This window comes from Myxine glutinosa, chromosome 8 (genome assembly GCF_964187855.1).
Source record: "Myxine glutinosa chromosome 8, kmMyxGlut1.1, whole genome shotgun sequence".
NCBI classification, from domain to species: Eukaryota; Metazoa; Chordata; class Myxini; order Myxiniformes; family Myxinidae; genus Myxine; species Myxine glutinosa.
The window spans coordinates 123,922,683-123,930,030 of record NC_136268.1 but is presented as its reverse complement, the minus strand read 5'-3'; the positions used below and the strand labels follow the sequence as shown (position 1 = coordinate 123,930,030).

Here is a 7,348-nt window from a genome sequence, read left to right as displayed (position 1 = left end):
TGCTGTACTTTACCACTGCTGGACACAACAATTCCGGTGGCCTAAAAGTCAATTTACCCTTCCCCAGTAAAGCATCCATCCTTAAACTCTTTTCATATACAGCTTTTATTTTGCAGTACGAACAATAATTAATCTGTCATTGTATCTGTATGTGCTCCATCATTCCCTTTGCACCACCGGATTAGTCACCAAGTCCTTTTAGGCATCTTATGTCGCATTTGTGAAACCACCTTTGCGAAAGAGGCCACAAAAAGTTACTTCGTAGCAAGTGGCCAACACAAGCACATGAGAGAAGCAAGACAGAAACGAGACAACAAAGACACGCTGCAACGTCTTGGGTTCCTACAGGACATAAATCCATTTCGCTCAGATTCGTCCCTGCAGAACATTGCCTCTGGTGGAAGAAATGTTGTATGTAACAGAGGTGGATCGCTTCTTCAATGACTCCTGTGGCCGATAAATTAACCATTCAGTGCTGTTTGCAGTATGTATGTGGACTCTGTTAAAGAAAATACTCGGGTTCAATCATTTTCTTTGATGGATGTGAGGCAGGCCCAACTTCAAATTATATTGCACTATTAAGGTGTTCAGGAGGTGTTGTTGGTGCTCATGTTAACTTTGTTGAAGCTATGTTAATCAAGTCAAAGAAGGAACAATTAATTGGTTAACAGTACTAATAAACGGAGATTCAACATGTTAAGCGGGAAAATTCAGAAAATGCTTGCCCGACTATTCATGCAGAAGGTGATGCACAACGTCCTATTGCCCAGACAACAGTTGACAGTGCTTTGAAATGTAGAACTACTGTCACTGGAGAAGCCACACATCTGTCTCTGCTCTCATGCAAAGCCAACATATTTTGATCTCTTTTCTCAAGTCAGAAGGGAAGACTCCCATAAAGTCCAAAATTTAGAATATCTTCCAATTACAAAAAATATTTGAGTCCAAACGTGTGCTTTCTTCTGCCATTCGTGCATGCAGTTGCTGGTTGTGACAGAACATCATGCCTGTTTGGGATTGGGAAAGGAGTGATTCTCAGGAAAGTAAAAAGTGACCTTTTTGAGGAAACACGCTGAAGTTTTCTGTTGAGAAGTGTCATTGGCGGAGATCATATCAGCTGCTGAGGAGGCTCTCATTTGTTTATACCATGGAATGCCTTGTGAGGGCTCAGATGTTCTGCATAAGTTTCTGTTTGAAGGTGTAAATTAAGTTTGTGCAGGTGCACATAAACCATCCAACAGCAGCCACAGTACGCTATCATAGTGCCCGTGTGTATCTTCAACAGCGAATTGGGATATCTAGCAACATGGATTTGTGCAGGTGCACATAAACCATCCAACAGCAGCCACAGTACGCTATCATAGTGCCCGTGTGTATCTTCAACAGCGAATTGGGATATCTAGCAACATGGATCCAGAAGACTGGGAATGGGTACAAATTCAGGGGAAGCTTGAACCTCAAACAATAGATCTACCACCAGCTACAGATGCTCTTCTTATAATGATACGGTGTAACTGTAAATCAGATTTTTAAAAAGTAAGTGTACCTGCGAGAGACATGGCCTGGCATGTTCTGTTGCCTGCGGAGACTGTACCGATGTTAACTGTGCAAATTCGGCCCATTTTCCATATGGACTGTGTTTTTGATGAACTCTGACTTATCATATGTGAGGAGCAAGAATGTTTGGGGATTTTTCTTAGATCCGTGGATACCAAGATGAATTTTAGTGCATGGAAGTGCTGGCTGATGAAAATAAATTGTTCTTCTTGAAAATATGAATTATTGTCAGAAATGGTTAAGATTTAGGATCCTGCTTATAACTGGAAGCTGAAATTCGTCTTTTTTACTTCGTTTATCCAGACAAAATAGATGGGATAGCAATGTTACTTAAACATGAATTAATTAACTGCTTTCGAATCATATTCCACAATAGCTTTCTCATATGTATTACATGACTAACGTGCGGATGTCCTCTTATAGCTTTAACATGAAATATAAAGTTTATTGAAATTTAAATTCATGACTTGCTGAAGTATCCCATATTCCCTATATTTAAGGATAAATTTCAAAATGTTCCACCAAGTACATTTGTCTACATTTTTGGTATGGTATTCAACAATATTTAAGCTACTCATTATACTATAAATTAGAACGGTATTCGGTAGAGCGCATACCTCCGCCAGACTGAACAGTTTGTATTTTCTATCCCACTGATAGGCCGGATCTGCATCTGGACCTGAACCAAAATCGAATCGGCTTGTTTTTGTCACCTATCCAACACATCCTCCTAGTTTTGTCATAATCCATCCACGACCTTTTGACTATATATAGTCCACAACTATATAAAGTTTTTGTTTCCATTTCTCAATTGTAAAGAATCAGGTAAAATTTTAACAAATTGTACTATCTGGATCCAGATATTCACCAAAATCGAATGAAATCGTCCGTGTCGCACATCAGACCTGTCCATCAAGTTTCATCCGAATTTGTCCACAACTTTTTGAAATATCGTGCTATATATCGTTCTGGGCCTAACTCTCAATGGATTCGTCTCTGTTAAACACCCAACCTGTCCACCAAGTTTGGTTCAAATCCATCCACAACTTTTTGAGATATCCTGATCACAGAGAGACAGACAGACAGACAGACAAACAGGGGTGAAAACATAACCTCCTTCCACCACTGGTGCCATAGGTAATAATTTATTTTGCATTTTGTTCGAGGTTTCTCCTTTTTCACATTAAATTGACTGGATTAGTATGTTGGAGACCAAAGGACAACATTGCAGGACAATATTAGACATGAGTTATTTATTTAATGTGAGTGTGATGCATATCATTTTTGGCTGAGTAGTACCATCATACGGCTTTTCTTTTGCATAAGTGGAAACCTGACAGGGTTGAGGGATAAGTTAAGTCGATGGGTAAGGTAATTCTATGGGATGAACCAGACAGTTTTACACAACATGACGTGAGTGGGTTCAGGTTGGACAGAAATGTATAGTAGTTTGAGAATGAATTAAAGGAAATGGAAAACGAACAGCAATGTGAACCACGATTAATATTTGTATTTAATCTTACTATAATTCACCAAATGTCCATCTGTCTGTTCGAAGGTACCGTAAAAACTGCTGAACCGATCGCAAAGATATATTGGGTGGGTAATCCTGGGATCTCCAGGAGTAAAATAGGCTATTTAGTTTTCCCAATTTCAGTTTTGGTCTCCAACATTCTCAGGTTTGGACTCCCGCATAACATTCGCGTTCGCATAACGTTCATTGTGACGATGTTCTCATTGTGACGATCTTACTATAATTCACCAAATGTCCGTCTGTCTGTTCGAAGGTACCATAAAAACTGCTGAACCGATCGCAAAGATATATTGGGTAGGTAATCCTGGGATCTCCAGGAGTAAAATAGACTATTTAGTTTTCCCAATTTCAGCTTTGGTCTCCAACATTCTCAGGTTTGGACTCCCGCATAACATTCGCGTTCGCATAACGTTCATTGTGACGATGTTCTCATTGTGACGATCTTACTATAATTCACCAAATGTCCATCTGTCTGTTCGAAGGTACCGTAAAAACTGCTGAACCGATCGCAAAGATATATTGGGTAGGTAATCCTGGGATCTCCAGGAGTAAAATAGGCTATTTAGTTTTCCCAATTTCAGCTTAGGTCTCCAGCATTCTCAGGTTTGGATTCCCGCATAACATTCGCGTTCACATAACATTCATTGTGACAATGTTCTCATTGTGACGATGTTCTCATTGTGACGATGTTGTGACGATGTATGCGTTCACGGCAGTGTTTGACGTGATGGTGTGAACGTAATTTCGTAATGTTTTTCGTTTCGTAATCTTTTAATGAACGTTTAATGTTTAATGAACGTTTAATGCCCTTCGATGTCCGGGGCCGCACGCGCGCTACACTGGACGGGCCAGCATGTACCTTGCCCTTCGCCGTCAGGCTCAGGTAAACCGCTGAGCCCCATCCGTGATGGGGACTGGGGCTTGAGACAGTGTCCCATGAACGAGGAATTCCCAGTAAGCGCGAGTCATCAGCTCGCGTTGATTAAGTGCCTGCCCTTTGTACACACTGCCCGTCGCTACTACCGATCGGACGGTTTGATGAGATCCTCGGATCAGCCCCTGCACAGGCCGTTCTCGGCTCGTGCCGGTGCACTGAAAAGATGAGCGAACTTGACTGTCTCGAGGAAGTAAAAGTCGTAACAAGGTTTCCGTAGGTGAACCTGCGGAAGGATCATTATCGGGACAACATGAGAGCTAGCGAGACGTACGTGGTACGTGATCGTCCATGAACTGTTTAGCCATGTACTGTTTAGATTTTGATGATTTGCGTGTGATATGATTCAACGGATGTTTATATGAATCGTTTAAAATAAAAAAGCCTTCAATGTCTGATATTTTACCTTTTCATTTGGACTTCCCAATTGAAGCCCCGTCCATAGGGCGGGTACTGTTGCTAGTTAGGATATAATGTAACTGTTGTGAAATTTAATGGTAAGGATGCAATTTGTATAAAATGTATATTGTTGCTTGATGAAGAGAGTATCTTTTTATTCACCAAGATAAATTTAAAACCTGTTTGTATAAACAATAAGGAAACCTGTTTCTTGACCAGCTTTTATTTAATTATTTTCTCTATGGAGTGTCCATCAAAGTAGAATTTCTAAGATCCTCTTCACTGGTGCTTTTCTCTTTGTCGCAGACATCTCATGTTCATGTCCCTCTTTCAGTCATCAATATCACCTGAAGAACTAAATTGAACATGGCCACCTCTTGTTCTTTCTATAGAGTGGCCACAAAGTCCCCATACACGCAGTTAAAATTTAGTTAGAATGTACAGTGCATTCAGAAAGTATTCAGACCCCTCCACTTTTTCACATTTTGTTATGTTGCAGCCTTATGCTGAAATCGTTTAAATTCATTTTTTCCCTCATCAATCTACACTCAACACCCCGTAATGACAAAGAGAAAACAGGATTTTAGAAAGTTTTGCAAATTTATTAAAAATAAAAAACTGAAATATCACATTTACATAAGTATTCAGACCCTTTGCTATGACACTTGAAATTTAGCTCAGGTGCCTCCCATTTCTCTTGATCATCTTTGAGATGTTTCTACACCTTGATTGGAGTCCACCTGTGGTAAATTCAATTGATTGGACATGATTTGGAAAGGCACACACCTGTCTATATAAGGTCTCACAGCTGACAATGCATATCAGAGCAAAAACCAAGCCATGAGGTCGAAGGAACTGCCTGCAGAGATCAGAGACAGGATTGTGTCGAGGCACAGATCTGGGGAAGCCTACAAAAAAAATTTCTGCTGCATTGAAGGTTCCCAAGAGCACAGTGGCCTCCATAATTCTTAAAAGGAAGAAGTTTGGAACAACCAGGACTCTTCCTAGAGCTGGCCGCCTGGCCAAACTGAGCAATCGGGGGAGAAGGGCCTTGGTAAGAGGGGTGACCAATAACCGATGGTCACTCTGGCTGAGCTCCAGAGATCCTGTGTGGAGATGGGAGAAACTTCCAGAAGGACAACCATCACTGCAACACTTCACCGATCTGGGCTTTATGGCAGATTGGCCAGATGGAAGCTTCTCCTCAGTGAAAGACACATGAAAGCCCACAGAATCTTGTTTCTCACAGTCTGAGAGTCCTTAAGGTGCTTTTCTGCAAACTCCAAGTGGGCTTTCATGTCTCCAAGTGGACATATTCTCTAACTGCGAGAGCGTAATGTGCTGGTGCACCATCTTGTTGCAGGATAACTGTTCCCTCGAGACCTCTCTCACGCAGTTGTGGAACAAACCACATCTGAAGCATGTTCAAATAAGCAGTGTGATTGACACCTGTATCGAAAAAAATATGGCCCTATCAAGTGATCTTCTGAAATTGCTGCCCACATCATGACATGAGGAGGATGATGTTCAATTTCCTCATTAAAATGAGGATTTGTTTTTTGCACCAAAAATAAACATTCCTGGATTGATTGCTGAGGTAACTAGCACACTCATCTGAAAAAAATACGCTTCGTCTTGATTTAATGTTGCGAAATCGCTGCAGAAGAGCCTTGCTCTAAATCAAGTCAGATCAAGGACACTCCCTGTTGAAAAAACCTTCTCTCCCGTGTCCGCATTGTGTCGTGCGTAGGAGCTGGCTTATCGAACCTCTGCAAAAATCTTGTCCTTATTTCTTCAAACTTGTTCCTTCTCATGCGCGGTCGTGAACCCAAACACAAGTAATCAGTCTCTCTTCTATCGTGTCCTCACTGGTGTCCGTCATACTAAAGCCGTACCTGGAAAACAAATAAAACAAACAAGAAGACGTCATGCAGAGCACTAATAAAAAATAAAATAACCACATTTAGAGGCCATTTTTCCCCGCAAAGCAGGGGTTGGCCTTTTTTCGGGGGCCGTGGTTGTTGTTGTTTTTCGGTCCCATTTTTGAAGCAATGTTTTACGGCCGGATGCCCTTCCTGCCGCCAACCCTTTTTGTCGCCTTTTACGACAAGCAGGGAATTACCAGTGAACTGGTACTCAATTAGCCGACCTCGGAAAGATGACAGGCTGAGTCAACCCCCCTGGCGTTAATTCAGCGATCGACTGGGATTCGAACCCAGGATCCTGGGATCCTAAGCTGGCATCCTAGCCGCTAGCCCAACAATCCACCCCCCCCCCCCCCAAAAAAAAGGTTGCCATTGATCCATCAAATTGCCCATTTTATCAAGGTTAAAATTGACGATCTTGATCAAAGCTTGGGTCAATAGGATGAAAATTGATGATTTTAGAAGTTTGACCGAGAGTTGACCATTGATCGTTTTACCTCAAAAATAATTTGTTTCCCAATTCAGTGAGGCACTATGCAAATGATGTTAAATGTTCAAGTCAATCGGATGAAAATTGATGGGTTTTCAGATGAAAATGGATCATTTTGGAAGTTTGACCTTGAATTGACCTTTGACATTATGACCTCAAAAATAGTTGGTTTCCTAATTCAATGAGGCATGATGCAAATGCTGTTCTATTTTCAAGTCATTCGGATGAAAATTGATGGGTTTTCAGATGAAAATGGATCATTTTGGACGTTTGACCCTGAGTTGCTCTTCAACCTTTTGACCTCAAAAATAGTTGGTTTTCCAATTTAGTGATATACAAATACTCGTCAATTTTCAAGTCCATCGGATTAAAAATGGCGATTTTAGAAAATTGACCTCCAGATGACCTATGACCTCAAAATCAATGGGCTTCTCAATTGTGACGACCTCTACAACTCGGTGAAGTTTCATGACGATCGGTTTAGTATTGTGACCTGCAGGCCGGTGACA

At 41.2% G+C, this 7,348-nt stretch overlaps 1 protein-coding gene across 1 annotated transcript in view; it reads left to right on the top strand.

The window, feature by feature from the left end:
- Positions 1-7,348, top strand: part of LOC137433184 (CUB and sushi domain-containing protein 3-like) — a 1,533,363-nt gene that overhangs the window by 1,066,809 nt on the left and 459,206 nt on the right. The window lies entirely within an intron of this gene.